The sequence below is a fragment of the Ascidiella aspersa genome, chromosome 3, assembly GCF_963924565.1.
Source record: "Ascidiella aspersa chromosome 3, kaAscAspe10.2, whole genome shotgun sequence".
Taxonomy (NCBI): domain Eukaryota; kingdom Metazoa; phylum Chordata; class Ascidiacea; order Phlebobranchia; family Ascidiidae; genus Ascidiella; species Ascidiella aspersa.
The window spans coordinates 11,628,934-11,645,952 of record NC_139449.1 but is presented as its reverse complement, the minus strand read 5'-3'; the positions used below and the strand labels follow the sequence as shown (position 1 = coordinate 11,645,952).

The following is a 17,019-nucleotide window of genomic DNA, read 5'->3' as shown; positions in this document are numbered from 1 at the left end:
TTGATATGATATATTAATTTGTAAATGTGACATTCCAAATCTCAGAAGCTTTTTTTTTCTTTCTTATTATTCAAAACGCGAAATAACACCAGCCAATATAGGTATGCTACCCTGTCACGTCTTCCTCGTTAGTATAGTGGTCAGTATCCCCGCCTGTCACGCGGGAGACCGGGGTTCGATTCCCCGACGGGGAGATCTTTTTCAAAAGCTGAAGTTATTCATTTGCTTTTTCTACTCTTATGTTATTTCGATTCCGCTCAAATTGTAAACCTTAACATAATTCTAGATATAACTGATTGGAAGTTGGTAGTTGAAACATGAATGAAATACACGAACTTTGCTGTATATTTGGAACCATGAAATTACATGAATAACATTTGAAAACTGAAACATAACAGATAAATACGTGCGCATATATAAAGACAAAACAATAAAGAAAAGCTGAATAATATTTTTTTTAATACAAAAGGTTGGAACAAACATATACTTAATATAGAAAATGAAAATAATAAAATGATGCAACATTTTATGCAACAGCACACGTGCGCAAGTTTTGCTGACAACGCCGACCATGTTGACCTCGCAGAACACTGGTAACCAACGAAGAGCATGACAGGTTCGGGAAAGATGGACCAACATCAGATATTTTACTGAAATTGATTCTTCTTCCAATTGGCACTGTAGTTGTTTGGTGAGCGTAAGAAGGATTTTTGCAAGCAGTGATATCTGACACGTGTCTAAAACGTTTCGCTTGCTGTCGATAGTCTTTGAAAAGGCATTCTGGTTGGCATTGCAAACGATCGTTTACATGTTCATTTTCTTCGCTTCGAGCTCGTTTCCTTGTTGTACTAGTCGTTGCAGATTTGTTAATGCAAGTGGGTTTACTGTTGGTTGATTGTCTCTTCATTCTACGTCTTGGTTTCGCTGTATGAAATCTTTCAATCTTTGGAGACACGTGAAGCGTTTCACAGAAACTCATGCTCAGGAGTCCGATTGCATTGCAGTTCTCAACAGCATTGGGTGACATTTTATTACTAAAGTCGTCTTGCGATAAATTGAACTCGCTTTTATAATTGTGTCAAACGAAGTATAAGCCAAGTAGTTGATTCCATATTTTTATAGGCAGCAAAGCTGATTTTGATAATTACAAACAAAAAAGGAGAACTGTCTAATGAAGCGCTGCTGAAATTTTCTGTTAACCTTATCAGTGTTGTTTTTTCAAATTCATTGACCACCCGCTTGCAGAACGGCTGTCCCTTTGATGTACTAATCACAATCTGTATTACCTCTTTAATCAGTTTATCAAGTATTTTTCGGTTTCAATCTCATCAAAGCAAACGATGCACTAAAGACAAATATACAAAATAAGTTTTTCAGTACCTTGAATAAGTACTCAACTGAATATAAATCTTCACTTAGTTAAACTAGAGATATCTAAAGCTTGTTGATAAATATACACGTATAATGACGAGCCAATTAAAATAATATTTCCAATTATCACTGATGGTTTTACAACTTTACAGTATTCAACAAAAATGTGTTTAGCTATTATTTTGAAATCACCAATTCTTGTTCTTTTTGAAAGACACACAAATCAATAAAGTTCAAATGCAATTTAATTTGTTTGCAAGTAGTCTTACGTTTAATGTTGAATATTTTCATCATCTGAGATGTATAGGAAACACGGTTCGATTAGTAAACCATACAATTGTTAACAAAAATATGGATAGAGTTGATATGATATATTAATTTGTAAATGTGACATTCCAAATCTCAGAAGCTTTTTTTTTCTTTTTTATTATTTAAAACGCGAAATAACACCAGCCAATATAGGTATGCTACCCTGTCACGTCTTCCTCGTTAGTATAGTGGTCAGTATCCCCGCCTGTCACGCGGGAGACCGGGGATCGATTCCCCGACGGGGAGATCTTTTTCAAAGGCTGAAGTTATTCATTTGCTTTTTCTACTCTTATGTTATTTCGATTCCGCTCAAATTGTAAACCTTAACATAATTCTAGATATAACTGATTGGAAGTTGGTAGTTGAAACATGAATGAAATACACGAACTTTGCTGTATATTTGGAACCATGAAATTACATGAATAACATTTGAAAACTGAAACATAACAGATAAATACGTGCGCATATATAAAGACAAAACAATAAAGAAAAGCTGAATAATATTTTTTTTAATACAAAATGTTGGAACAAACATATACTTAATATAGAAAATGAAAATAATAAAATGATGCAACATTTTATGCAACAGCACACGTGCGCAAGTTTTGCTGACAACGCCGACCATGTTGACCTCGCAGAACACTGGTAACCAACGAAGAGCATGACAGGTTCGGGAAAGATGGACCAACATCAGATATTTTACTGAAATTGATTCTTCTTCCAATTGGCACTGTAGTTGTTTGGTGAGCGTAAGAAGGATTTTTGCAAGCAGTGATATCTGACACGTGTCTAAAACGTTTCGCTTGCTGTCGATAGTCTTTGAAAAGGCATTCTGGTTGGCATTGCAAACGATCGTTTACATGTTCATTTTCTTCGCTTCGAGCTCGTTTCCTTGTTGTACTAGTCGTTGCAGATTTGTTAATGCAAGTGGGTTTACTGTTGGTTGATTGTCTCTTCATTCTACGTCTTGGTTTCGCTGTATGAAATCTTTCAATCTTTTTTAGACACGTGAAGCGTTTCACAGAAACTCATGCTCAGGAGTCCGATTGCATTGCAGTTCTCAAAAGCATTGGGTGACATTTTATTACTAAAGTCGTCTTGCGATAAATTGAACTCGCTTTTATAATTGTGTCAAACGACGTATAAGCCAAGTAGTTGATTCCATATTTTTATAGGCAGCAAAGCTGATTTTGATAATTACAAAGAAAAAAGGAGAACTGTCTAATGAAGCGCTGCTGAAATTTTCTGTTACCCTTATCAGTGTTGTTTTTTCAAATTCATTGACTACCCGCTTGCAGAACGGCTGTCCCTTTGATGTACTAATCACAATCTTTATTACCTCTTTAATCAGTTTATCAAGTATTTTTCGGTTTCAATCTCATCAAAGCAAACGATGCACTAAAGACAAATATACAAAATAAGTTTTTCAGTACCTTGAATAAGTACTCAACTGAATATAAATCTTCACTTAGTTAAACTAGAGATATCTAAAGCTTGTTGATAAATATACACGTATAATGACGAGCCAATTAAAATAATATTTCCAATTATCACTGATGGTTTTACAACTTTACAGTATTCAACAAAAATGTGTTTAGCTATTATTTTGAAATCACCAATTCTTGTTCTTTTTGAAAGACACACAAATCAATAAAGTTCAAATGCAATTTAATTTGTTTGCAAGTGGTCTTACGTTTAATGTTGAATATTTCTATCATCTGAGATGTATAGGAAACACGGTTAGATTAGTAAACCATACAATTGTTAACAAAAATATGGATAGAGTTGATATGATATATTAATTTGTAAATGTGACATTCCAAATCTCAGAAGCTTTTTTTTTCTTTTTTATTATTTAAAACGCGAAATAACACCAGCCAATATAGGTATGCTACCCTGTCACGTCTTCCTCGTTAGTATAGTGGTCAGTATCCCCGCCTGTCACGCGGGAGACCGGGGATCGATTCCCCGACGGGGAGATCTTTTTCAAAGGCTGAAGTTATTCATTTGCTTTTTCTACTCTTATGTTATTTCGATTCCGCTCAAATTGTAAACCTTAACATAATTCTAGATATAACTGATTGGAAGTTGGTAGTTGAAACATGAATGAAATACACGAACTTTGCTGTATATTTGGAACCATGAAATTACATGAATAACATTTGAAAACTGAAACATAACAGATAAATACGTGCGCATATATAAAGACAAAACAATAAAGAAAAGCTGAATAATATTTTTTTTAATACAAAATGTTGGAACAAACATATACTTAATATAGAAAATGAAAATAATAAAATGATGCAACATTTTATGCAACAGCACACGTGCGCAAGTTTTGCTGACAACGCCGACCATGTTGACCTCGCAGAACACTGGTAACCAACGAAGAGCATGACAGGTTCGGGAAAGATGGACCAACATCAGATATTTTACTGAAATTGATTCTTCTTCCAATTGGCACTGTAGTTGTTTGGTGAGCGTAAGAAGGATTTTTGCAAGCAGTGATATCTGACACGTGTCTAAAACGTTTCGCTTGCTGTCGATAGTCTTTGAAAAGGCATTCTGGTTGGCATTGCAAACGATCGTTTACATGTTCATTTTCTTCGCTTCGAGCTCGTTTCCTTGTTGTACTAGTCGTTGCAGATTTGTTAATGCAAGTGGGTTTACTGTTGGTTGATTGTCTCTTCATTCTACGTCTTGGTTTCGCTGTATGAAATCTTTCAATCTTTGGAGACACGTGAAGCGTTTCACAGAAACTCATGCTCAGGAGTCCGATTGCATTGCAGTTCTCAACAGCATTGGGTGACATTTTATTACTAAAGTCGTCTTGCGATAAATTGAACTCGCTTTTATAATTGTGTCAAACGAAGTATAAGCCAAGTAGTTGATTCCATATTTTTATAGGCAGCAAAGCTGATTTTGATAATTACAAAGAAAAAAGGAGAACTGTCTAATGAAGCGCTGCTGAAATTTTCTGTTACCCTTATCAGTGTTGTTTTTTCAAATTCATTGACTACCCGCTTGCAGAACGGCTGTCCCTTTGATGTACTAATCACAATCTTTATTACCTCTTTAATCAGTTTATCAAGTATTTTTCGGTTTCAATCTCATCAAAGCAAACGATGCACTAAAGACAAATATACAAAATAAGTTTTTCAGTACCTTGAATAAGTACTCAACTGAATATAAATCTTCACTTAGTTAAACTAGAGATATCTAAAGCTTGTTGATAAATATACACGTATAATGACGAGCCAATTAAAATAATATTTCCAATTATCACTGATGGTTTTACAACTTTACAGTATTCAACAAAAATGTGTTTAGCTATTATTTTGAAATCACCAATTCTTGTTCTTTTTGAAAGACACACAAATCAATAAAGTTCAAATGCAATTTAATTTGTTTGCAAGTGGTCTTACGTTTAATGTTGAATATTTCTATCATCTGAGATGTATAGGAAACACGGTTAGATTAGTAAACCATACAATTGTTAACAAAAATATGGATAGAGTTGATATGATATATTAATTTGTAAATGTGACATTCCAAATCTCAGAAGCTTTTTTTTTCTTTCTTATTATTCAAAACGCGAAATAACACCAGCCAATATAGGTATGCTACCCTGTCACGTCTTCCTCGTTAGTATAGTGGTCAGTATCCCCGCCTGTCACGCGGGAGACCGGGGTTCGATTCCCCGACGGGGAGATCTTTTTCAAAAGCTGAAGTTATTCATTTGCTTTTTCTACTCTTATGTTATTTCGATTCCGCTCAAATTGTAAACCTTAACATAATTCTAGATAAAACTGATTGGAAGTTGGTAGTTGAAACATGAATGAAATACACGAACTTTGCTGTATATTTGGAACCATGAAATTACATGAATAACATTTGAAAACTGAAACATAACAGATAAATACGTGCGCATATATAAAGACAAAACAATAAAGAAAAGCTGAATAATATTTTTTTTAATACAAAAGGTTGGAACAAACATATACTTAATATAGAAAATGAAAATAATAAAATGATGCAACATTTTATGCAACAGCACACGTGCGCAAGTTTTGCTGACAACGCCGACCATGTTGACCTCGCAGAACACTGGTAACCAACGAAGAGCATGACAGGTTCGGGAAAGATGGACCAACATCAGATATTTTACTGAAATTGATTCTTCTTCCAATTGGCACTGTAGTTGTTTGGTGAGCGTAAGAAGGATTTTTGCAAGCAGTGATATCTGACACGTGTCTAAAACGTTTCGCTTGCTGTCGATAGTCTTTGAAAAGGCATTCTGGTTGGCATTGCAAACGATCGTTTACATGTTCATTTTCTTCGCATCGAGCTCGTTTCCTTGTTGTACTAGTCGTTGCAGATTTGTTAATGCAAGTGGGTTTACTGTTGGTTGATTGTCTCTTCATTCTACGTCTTGGTTTCGCAGTATGAAATCTTTCAATCTTTGGAGACACGTGAAGCGTTTCACAGAAACTCATGCTCAGGAGTCCGATTGCATTGCAGTTCTCAACAGCATTGGGTGACATTTTATTACTAAAGTCGTCTTGCGATAAATTGAACTCGCTTTTATAATTGTGTCAAACGAAGTATAAGCCAAGTAGTTGATTCCATATTTTTATAGGCAGCAAAGCTGATTTTGATAATTACAAACAAAAAAGGAGAACTGTCTAATGAAGCGCTGCTGAAATTTTCTGTTAACCTTATCAGTGTTGTTTTTTCAAATTCATTGACCACCCGCTTGCAGAACGGCTGTCCCTTTGATGTACTAATCACAATCTGTATTACCTCTTTAATCAGTTTATCAAGTATTTTTCGGTTTCAATCTCATCAAAGCAAACGATGCACTAAAGACAAATATACAAAATAAGTTTTTCAGTACCTTGAATAAGTACTCAACTGAATATAAATCTTCACTTAGTTAAACTAGAGATATCTAAAGCTTGTTGATAAATATACACGTATAATGACGAGCCAATTAAAATAATATTTCCAATTATCACTGATGGTTTTACAACTTTACAGTATTCAACAAAAATGTGTTTAGCTATTATTTTGAAATCACCAATTCTTGTTCTTTTTGAAAGACACACAAATCAATAAAGTTCAAATGCAATTTAATTTGTTTGCAAGTAGTCTTACGTTTAATGTTGAATATTTTCATCATCTGAGATGTATAGGAAACACGGTTCGATTAGTAAACCATACAATTGTTAACAAAAATATGGATAGAGTTGATATGATATATTAATTTGTAAATGTGACATTCCAAATCTCAGAAGCTTTTTTTTTCTTTTTTATTATTCAAAACGCGAAATAACACCAGCCAATATAGGTATGCTACCCTGTCACGTCTTCCTCGTTAGTATAGTGGTCAGTATCCCCGCCTGTCACGCGGGAGACCGCGGTTCGATTCCCCGACGGGGAGATCTTTTTCAAAGGCTGAAGTTATTCATTTGCTTTTTCTACTCTTATGTTATTTCGATTCCGCTCAAATTGTAAACCTTAACATAATTGTAGATATAACTGATTGGAAGTTGGTAGTTGAAACATGAATGAAATACACGAACTTTGCTGTATATTTGGAACCATGAAATTACATGAATAACATTTGAAAACTGAAACATAACAGATAAAAACGTGCGCATATATAAAGACAAAACAATAAAGAAAAGCTGAATAATATTTTTTTTAATACAAAAGGTTGGAACAAACATATACTTAATATAGAAAATGAAAATAATAAAATGATGCAACATTTTATGCAACAGCACACGTGCGCAAGTTTTGCTGACAACGCCGACCATGTTGACCTCGCAGAACACTGGTAACCAACGAAGAGCATGACAGGTTCGGGAAAGATGGACCAACATCAGATATTTTACTGAAATTGATTCTTCTTCCAATTGGCACTGTAGTTGTTTGGTGAGCGTAAGAAGGATTTTTGCAAGCAGTGATATCTGACACGTGTCTAAAACGTTTCGCTTGCTGTCGATAGTCTTTGAAAAGGCATTCTGGTTGGCATTGCAAACGATCGTTTACATGTTCATTTTCTTCGCTTCGAGCTCGTTTCCTTGTTGTACTAGTCGTTGCAGATTTGTTAATGCAAGTGGGTTTACTGTTGGTTGATTGTCTCTTCATTCTACGTCTTGGTTTCGCTGTATGAAATCTTTCAATCTTTGGAGACACGTGAAGCGTTTCACAGAAACTCATGCTCAGGAGTCCGATTGCATTGCAGTTCTCAAAAGCATTGGGTGACATTTTATTACTAAAGTCGTCTTGCGATAAATTGAACTCGCTTTTATAATTGTGTCAAACGACGTATAAGCCAAGTAGTTGATTCCATATTTTTATAGGCAGCAAAGCTGATTTTGATAATTACAAACAAAAAAGGAGAACTGTCTAATGAAGCGCTGTTGAAATTTTCTGTTACCCTTATCAGTGTTGTTTTTTCAAATTCATTGACTACCCGCTTGCAGAACGGCTGTCCCTTTGATGTACTAATCACAATCTTTTACAATTACCTCTTTAATCAGTTTATCAAGTATTTTTCGGTTTCAATCTCATCAAAGCAAACGATGCACTAAAGACAAATATACAAAATAAGTTTTTCAGTACCTTGAATAAGTACTCAACTGAATATAAATCTTCACTTAGTTAAACTAGAGATATCTAAAGCTTGTTGATAAATATACACGTATAATGACGAGCCAATTAAAATAATATTTCCAATTATCACTGATGGTTTTACAACTTTACAGTATTCAACAAAAATGTGTTTAGCTATTATTTTGAAATCACCAATTCTTGTTCTTTTTGAAAGACACACAAATCAATAAAGTTCAAATGCAATTTAATTTGTTTGCAAGTGGTCTTACGTTTAATGTTGAATATTTCTATCATCTGAGATGTATAGGAAACACGGTTAGATTAGTAAACCATACAATTGTTAACAAAAATATGGATAGAGTTGATATGATATATTAATTTGTAAATGTGACATTCCAAATCTCAGAAGCTTTTTTTTTCTTTCTTATTATTCAAAACGCGAAATAACACCAGCCAATATAGGTATGCTACCCTGTCACGTCTTCCTCGTTAGTATAGTGGTCAGTATCCCCGCCTGTCACGCGGGAGACCGGGGTTCGATTCCCCGACGGGGAGATCTTTTTCAAAGGCTGAAGTTATTCATTTGCTTTTTCTACTCTTATGTTATTTCGATTCCGCTCAAATTGTAAACCTTAACATAATTCTAGATATAACTGATTGGAAGTTGGTAGTTGAAACATGAATGAAATACACGAACTTTGCTGTATATTTGGAACCATGAAATTACATGAATAACATTTGAAAACTGAAACATAACAGATAAATACGTGCGCATATATAAAGACAAAACAATAAAGAAAAGCTGAATAATATTTTTTTTAATACAAAAGGTTGGAACAAACATATACTTAATATAGAAAATGAAAATAATAAAATGATGCAACATTTTATGCAACAGCACACGTGCGCAAGTTTTGCTGACAACGCCGACCATGTTGACCTCGCAGAACACTGGTAACCAACGAAGAGCATGACAGGTTCGGGAAAGATGGACCAACATCAGATATTTTATCGAAATTGATTCTTCTTCCAATTGGCACTGTAGTTGTTTGGTGAGCGTAAGAAGGATTTTTGCAAGCAGTGATATCTGACACGTGTCTAAAACGTTTCGCTTGCTGTCGATAGTCTTTGAAAAGGCATTCTGGTTGGCATTGCAAACGATCGTTTACATGTTCATTTTCTTCGCATCGAGCTCGTTTCCTTGTTGTACTAGTCGTTGCAGATTTGTTAATGCAAGTGGGTTTACTGTTGGTTGATTGTCTCTTCATTCTACGTCTTGGTTTCGCAGTATGAAATCTTTCAATCTTTGGAGACACGTGAAGCGTTTCACAGAAACTCATGCTCAGGAGTCCGATTGCATTGCAGTTCTCAACAGCATTGGGTGACATTTTATTACTAAAGTCGTCTTGCGATAAATTGAACTCGCTTTTATAATTGTGTCAAACGAAGTATAAGCCAAGTAGTTGATTCCATATTTTTATAGGCAGCAAAGCTGATTTTGATAATTACAAACAAAAAAGGAGAACTGTCTAATGAAGCGCTGCTGAAATTTTCTGTTAACCTTATCAGTGTTGTTTTTTCAAATTCATTGACCACCCGCTTGCAGAACGGCTGTCCCTTTGATGTACTAATCACAATCTGTATTACCTCTTTAATCAGTTTATCAAGTATTTTTCGGTTTCAATCTCATCAAAGCAAACGATGCACTAAAGACAAATATACAAAATAAGTTTTTCAGTACCTTGAATAAGTACTCAACTGAATATAAATCTTCACTTAGTTAAACTAGAGATATCTAAAGCTTGTTGATAAATATACACGTATAATGACGAGCCAATTAAAATAATATTTCCAATTATCACTGATGGTTTTACAACTTTACAGTATTCAACAAAAATGTGTTTAGCTATTATTTTGAAATCACCAATTCTTGTTCTTTTTGAAAGACACACAAATCAATAAAGTTCAAATGCAATTTAATTTGTTTGCAAGTAGTCTTACGTTTAATGTTGAATATTTTCATCATCTGAGATGTATAGGAAACACGGTTCGATTAGTAAACCATACAATTGTTAACAAAAATATGGATAGAGTTGATATGATATATTAATTTGTAAATGTGACATTCCAAATCTCAGAAGCTTTTTTTTTCTTTTTTATTATTCAAAACGCGAAATAACACCAGCCAATATAGGTATGCTACCCTGTCACGTCTTCCTCGTTAGTATAGTGGTCAGTATCCCCGCCTGTCACGCGGGAGACCGCGGTTCGATTCCCCGACGGGGAGATCTTTTTCAAAGGCTGAAGTTATTCATTTGCTTTTTCTACTCTTATGTTATTTCGATTCCGCTCAAATTGTAAACCTTAACATAATTCTAGATATAACTGATTGGAAGTTGGTAGTTGAAACATGAATGAAATACACGAACTTTGCTGTATATTTGGAACCATGAAATTACATGAATAACATTTGAAAACTGAAACATAACAGATAAAAACGTGCGCATATATAAAGACAAAACAATAAAGAAAAGCTGAATAATATTTTTTTTAATACAAAAGGTTGGAACAAACATATACTTAATATAGAAAATGAAAATAATAAAATGATGCAACATTTTATGCAACAGCACACGTGCGCAAGTTTTGCTGACAACGCCGACCATGTTGACCTCGCAGAACACTGGTAACCAACGAAGAGCATGACAGGTTCGGGAAAGATGGACCAACATCAGATATTTTACTGAAATTGATTCTTCTTCCAATTGGCACTGTAGTTGTTTGGTGAGCGTAAGAAGGATTTTTGCAAGCAGTGATATCTGACACGTGTCTAAAACGTTTCGCTTGCTGTCGATAGTCTTTGAAAAGGCATTCTGGTTGGCATTGCAAACGATCGTTTACATGTTCATTTTCTTCGCTTCGAGCTCGTTTCCTTGTTGTACTAGTCGTTGCAGATTTGTTAATGCAAGTGGGTTTACTGTTGGTTGATTGTCTCTTCATTCTACGTCTTGGTTTCGCTGTATGAAATCTTTCAATCTTTGGAGACACGTGAAGCGTTTCACAGAAACTCATGCTCAGGAGTCCGATTGCATTGCAGTTCTCAACAGCATTGGGTGACATTTTATTACTAAAGTCGTCTTGCGATAAATTGAACTCGCTTTTATAATTGTGTCAAACGAAGTATAAGCCAAGTAGTTGATTCCATATTTTTATAGGCAGCAAAGCTGATTTTGATAATTACAAACAAAAAAGGAGAACTGTCTAATGAAGCGCTGCTGAAATTTTCTGTTAACCTTATCAGTGTTGTTTTTTCAAATTCATTGACCACCCGCTTGCAGAACGGCTGTCCCTTTGATGTACTAATCACAATCTGTATTACCTCTTTAATCAGTTTATCAAGTATTTTTCGGTTTCAATCTCATCAAAGCAAACGATGCACTAAAGACAAATATACAAAATAAGTTTTTCAGTACCTTGAATAAGTACTCAACTGAATATAAATCTTCACTTAGTTAAACTAGAGATATCTAAAGCTTGTTGATAAATATACACGTATAATGACGAGCCAATTAAAATAATATTTCCAATTATCACTGATGGTTTTACAACTTTACAGTATTCAACAAAAATGTGTTTAGCTATTATTTTGAAATCACCAATTCTTGTTCTTTTTGAAAGACACACAAATCAATAAAGTTCAAATGCAATTTAATTTGTTTGCAAGTAGTCTTACGTTTAATGTTGAATATTTTCATCATCTGAGATGTATAGGAAACACGGTTCGATTAGTAAACCATACAATTGTTAACAAAAATATGGATAGAGTTGATATGATATATTAATTTGTAAATGTGACATTCCAAATCTCAGAAGCTTTTTTTTTCTTTTTTATTATTCAAAACGCGAAATAACACCAGCCAATATAGGTATGCTACCCTGTCACGTCTTCCTCGTTAGTATAGTGGTCAGTATCCCCGCCTGTCACGCGGGAGACCGGGGTTCGATTCCCCGACGGGGAGATCTTTTTCAAAGGCTGAAGTTATTCATTTGCTTTTTCTACTCTTATGTTATTTCGATTCCGCTCAAATTGTAAACCTTAACATAATTCTAGATATAACTGATTGGAAGTTGGTAGTTGAAACATGAATGAAATACACGAACTTTGCTGTATATTTGGAACCATGAAATTACATGAATAACATTTGAAAACTGAAACATAACAGATAAATACGTGCGCATATATAAAGACAAAACAATAAAGAAAAGCTGAATAATATTTTTTTTAATACAAAAGGTTGGAACAAACATATACTTAATATAGAAAATGAAAATAATAAAATGATGCAACATTTTATGCAACAGCACACGTGCGCAAGTTTTGCTGACAACGCCGACCATGTTGACCTCGCAGAACACTGGTAACCAACGAAGAGCATGACAGGTTCGGGAAAGATGGACCAACATCAGATATTTTACTGAAATTGATTCTTCTTCCAATTGGCACTGTAGTTGTTTGGTGAGCGTAAGAAGGATTTTTGCAAGCAGTGATATCTGACACGTGTCTAAAACGTTTCGCTTGCTGTCGATAGTCTTTGAAAAGGCATTCTGGTTGGCATTGCAAACGATCGTTTACATGTTCATTTTCTTCGCTTCGAGCTCGTTTCCTTGTTGTACTAGTCGTTGCAGATTTGTTAATGCAAGTGGGTTTACTGTTGGTTGATTGTCTCTTCATTCTACGTCTTGGTTTCGCTGTATGAAATCTTTCAATCTTTGGAGACACGTGAAGCGTTTCACAGAAACTCATGCTCAGGAGTCCGATTGCATTGCAGTTCTCAAAAGCATTGGGTGACATTTTATTACTAAAGTCGTCTTGCGATAAATTGAACTCGCTTTTATAATTGTGTCAAACGACGTATAAGCCAAGTAGTTGATTCCATATTTTTATAGGCAGCAAAGCTGATTTTGATAATTACAAAGAAAAAAGGAGAACTGTCTAATGAAGCGCTGCTGAAATTTTCTGTTACCCTTATCAGTGTTGTTTTTTCAAATTCATTGACTACCCGCTTGCAGAACGGCTGTCCCTTTGATGTACTAATCACAATCTTTATTACCTCTTTAATCAGTTTATCAAGTATTTTTCGGTTTCAATCTCATCAAAGCAAACGATGCACTAAAGACAAATATACAAAATAAGTTTTTCAGTACCTTGAATAAGTACTCAACTGAATATAAATCTTCACTTAGTTAAACTAGAGATATCTAAAGCTTGTTGATAAATATACACGTATAATGACGAGCCAATTAAAATAATATTTCCAATTATCACTGATGGTTTTACAACTTTACAGTATTCAACAAAAATGTGTTTAGCTATTATTTTGAAATCACCAATTCTTGTTCTTTTTGAAAGACACACAAATCAATAAAGTTCAAATGCAATTTAATTTGTTTGCAAGTGGTCTTACGTTTAATGTTGAATATTTCTATCATCTGAGATGTATAGGAAACACGGTTCGATTAGTAAACCATACAATTGTTAACAAAAATATGGATAGAGTTGATATGATATATTAATTTGTAAATGTGACATTCCAAATCTCAGAAGCTTTTTTTTTCTTTCTTATTATTCAAAACGCGAAATAACACCAGCCAATATAGGTATGCTACCCTGTCACGTCTTCCTCGTTAGTATAGTGGTCAGTATCCCCGCCTGTCACGCGGGAGACCGGGGTTCGATTCCCCGACGGGGAGATCTTTTTCAAAGGCTGAAGTTATTCATTTGCTTTTTCTACTCTTATGTTATTTCGATTCCGCTCAAATTGTAAACCTTAACATAATTCTAGATATAACTGATTGGAAGTTGGTAGTTGAAACATGAATGAAATACACGAACTTTGCTGTATATTTGGAACCATGAAATTACATGAATAACATTTGAAAACTGAAACATAACAGATAAATACGTGCGCATATATAAAGACAAAACAATAAAGAAAAGCTGAATAATATTTTTTTTAATACAAAAGGTTGGAACAAACATATACTTAATATAGAAAATGAAAATAATAAAATGATGCAACATTTTATGCAACAGCACACGTGCGCAAGTTTTGCTGACAACGCCGACCATGTTGACCTCGCAGAACACTGGTAACCAACGAAGAGCATGACAGGTTCGGGAAAGATGGACCAACATCAGATATTTTACTGAAATTGATTCTTCTTCCAATTGGCACTGTAGTTGTTTGGTGAGCGTAAGAAGGATTTTTGCAAGCAGTGATATCTGACACGTGTCTAAAACGTTTCGCTTGCTGTCGATAGTCTTTGAAAAGGCATTCTGGTTGGCATTGCAAACGATCGTTTACATGTTCATTTTCTTCGCATCGAGCTCGTTTCCTTGTTGTACTAGTCGTTGCAGATTTGTTAATGCAAGTGGGTTTACTGTTGGTTGATTGTCTCTTCATTCTACGTCTTGGTTTCGCAGTATGAAATCTTTCAATCTTTGGAGACACGTGAAGCGTTTCACAGAAACTCATGCTCAGGAGTCCGATTGCATTGCAGTTCTCAACAGCATTGGGTGACATTTTATTACTAAAGTCGTCTTGCGATAAATTGAACTCGCTTTTATAATTGTGTCAAACGAAGTATAAGCCAAGTAGTTGATTCCATATTTTTATAGGCAGCAAAGCTGATTTTGATAATTACAAACAAAAAAGGAGAACTGTCTAATGAAGCGCTGCTGAAATTTTCTGTTAACCTTATCAGTGTTGTTTTTTCAAATTCATTGACCACCCGCTTGCAGAACGGCTGTCCCTTTGATGTACTAATCACAATCTGTATTACCTCTTTAATCAGTTTATCAAGTATTTTTCGGTTTCAATCTCATCAAAGCAAACGATGCACTAAAGACAAATATACAAAATAAGTTTTTCAGTACCTTGAATAAGTACTCAACTGAATATAAATCTTCACTTAGTTAAACTAGAGATATCTAAAGCTTGTTGATAAATATACACGTATAATGACGAGCCAATTAAAATAATATTTCCAATTATCACTGATGGTTTTACAACTTTACAGTATTCAACAAAAATGTGTTTAGCTATTATTTTGAAATCACCAATTCTTGTTCTTTTTGAAAGACACACAAATCAATAAAGTTCAAATGCAATTTAATTTGTTTGCAAGTAGTCTTACGTTTAATGTTGAATATTTTCATCATCTGAGATGTATAGGAAACACGGTTCGATTAGTAAACCATACAATTGTTAACAAAAATATGGATAGAGTTGATATGATATATTAATTTGTAAATGTGACATTCCAAATCTCAGAAGCTTTTTTTTTCTTTTTTATTATTCAAAACGCGAAATAACACCAGCCAATATAGGTATGCTACCCTGTCACGTCTTCCTCGTTAGTATAGTGGTCAGTATCCCCGCCTGTCACGCGGGAGACCGCGGTTCGATTCCCCGACGGGGAGATCTTTTTCAAAGGCTGAAGTTATTCATTTGCTTTTTCTACTCTTATGTTATTTCGATTCCGCTCAAATTGTAAACCTTAACATAATTCTAGATATAACTGATTGGAAGTTGGTAGTTGAAACATGAATGAAATACACGAACTTTGCTGTATATTTGGAACCATGAAATTACATGAATAACATTTGAAAACTGAAACATAACAGATAAAAACGTGCGCATATATAAAGACAAAACAATAAAGAAAAGCTGAATAATATTTTTTTTAATACAAAAGGTTGGAACAAACATATACTTAATATAGAAAATGAAAATAATAAAATGATGCAACATTTTATGCAACAGCACACGTGCGCAAGTTTTGCTGACAACGCCGACCATGTTGACCTCGCAGAACACTGGTAACCAACGAAGAGCATGACAGGTTCGGGAAAGATGGACCAACATCAGATATTTTACTGAAATTGATTCTTCTTCCAATTGGCACTGTAGTTGTTTGGTGAGCGTAAGAAGGATTTTTGCAAGCAGTGATATCTGACACGTGTCTAAAACGTTTCGCTTGCTGTCGATAGTCTTTGAAAAGGCATTCTGGTTGGCATTGCAAACGATCGTTTACATGTTCATTTTCTTCGCTTCGAGCTCGTTTCCTTGTTGTACTAGTCGTTGCAGATTTGTTAATGCAAGTGGGTTTACTGTTGGTTGATTGTCTCTTCATTCTACGTCTTGGTTTCGCTGTATGAAATCTTTCAATCTTTGGAGACACGTGAAGCGTTTCACAGAAACTCATGCTCAGGAGTCCGATTGCATTGCAGTTCTCAACAGCATTGGGTGACATTTTATTACTAAAGTCGTCTTGCGATAAATTGAACTCGCTTTTATAATTGTGTCAAACGAAGTATAAGCCAAGTAGTTGATTCCATATTTTTATAGGCAGCAAAGCTGATTTTGATAATTACAAACAAAAAAGGAGAACTGTCTAATGAAGCGCTGCTGAAATTTTCTGTTAACCTTATCAGTGTTGTTTTTTCAAATTCATTGACCACCCGCTTGCAGAACGGCTGTCCCTTTGATGTACTAATCACAATCTGTATTACCTCTTTAATCAGTTTATCAAGTATTTTTCGGTTTCAATCTCATCAAAGCAAACGATGCACTAAAGACAAATATACAAAATAAGTTTTTCAGTACCTTGAATAAGTACTCAACTGAATATAAATCTTCACTTAGTTAAACT

General features: G+C 34.5%; 7 non-coding genes across 7 annotated transcripts; all 7 read left to right on the top strand.

The window, feature by feature from the left end:
• The first annotated feature begins 122 nt into the window (after positions 1-122).
• On the top strand, positions 123-194 carry Trnad-guc (transfer RNA aspartic acid (anticodon GUC)). The gene has a single exon. It is a non-coding gene; the product is annotated as a tRNA-Asp (tRNA).
• Positions 195-1,854: 1,660 nt separating this feature from the next.
• Positions 1,855-1,926, top strand: Trnad-guc (transfer RNA aspartic acid (anticodon GUC)). Its single transcript has one exon. It is a non-coding gene; the product is annotated as a tRNA-Asp (tRNA).
• Positions 1,927-3,587: 1,661 nt separating this feature from the next.
• On the top strand, positions 3,588-3,659 carry Trnad-guc (transfer RNA aspartic acid (anticodon GUC)). Its single transcript has one exon. It is a non-coding gene; the product is annotated as a tRNA-Asp (tRNA).
• Positions 3,660-5,319: 1,660 nt separating this feature from the next.
• Positions 5,320-5,391, top strand: Trnad-guc (transfer RNA aspartic acid (anticodon GUC)). Its single transcript has one exon. It is a non-coding gene; the product is annotated as a tRNA-Asp (tRNA).
• Positions 5,392-8,787: 3,396 nt separating this feature from the next.
• Trnad-guc (transfer RNA aspartic acid (anticodon GUC)) lies at positions 8,788-8,859 on the top strand. Its single transcript has one exon. It is a non-coding gene; the product is annotated as a tRNA-Asp (tRNA).
• Positions 8,860-12,251: 3,392 nt separating this feature from the next.
• Positions 12,252-12,323, top strand: Trnad-guc (transfer RNA aspartic acid (anticodon GUC)). Its single transcript has one exon. It is a non-coding gene; the product is annotated as a tRNA-Asp (tRNA).
• Positions 12,324-13,983: 1,660 nt separating this feature from the next.
• Trnad-guc (transfer RNA aspartic acid (anticodon GUC)) lies at positions 13,984-14,055 on the top strand. The gene has a single exon. It is a non-coding gene; the product is annotated as a tRNA-Asp (tRNA).
• Positions 14,056-17,019: the final 2,964 nt, after the last annotated feature.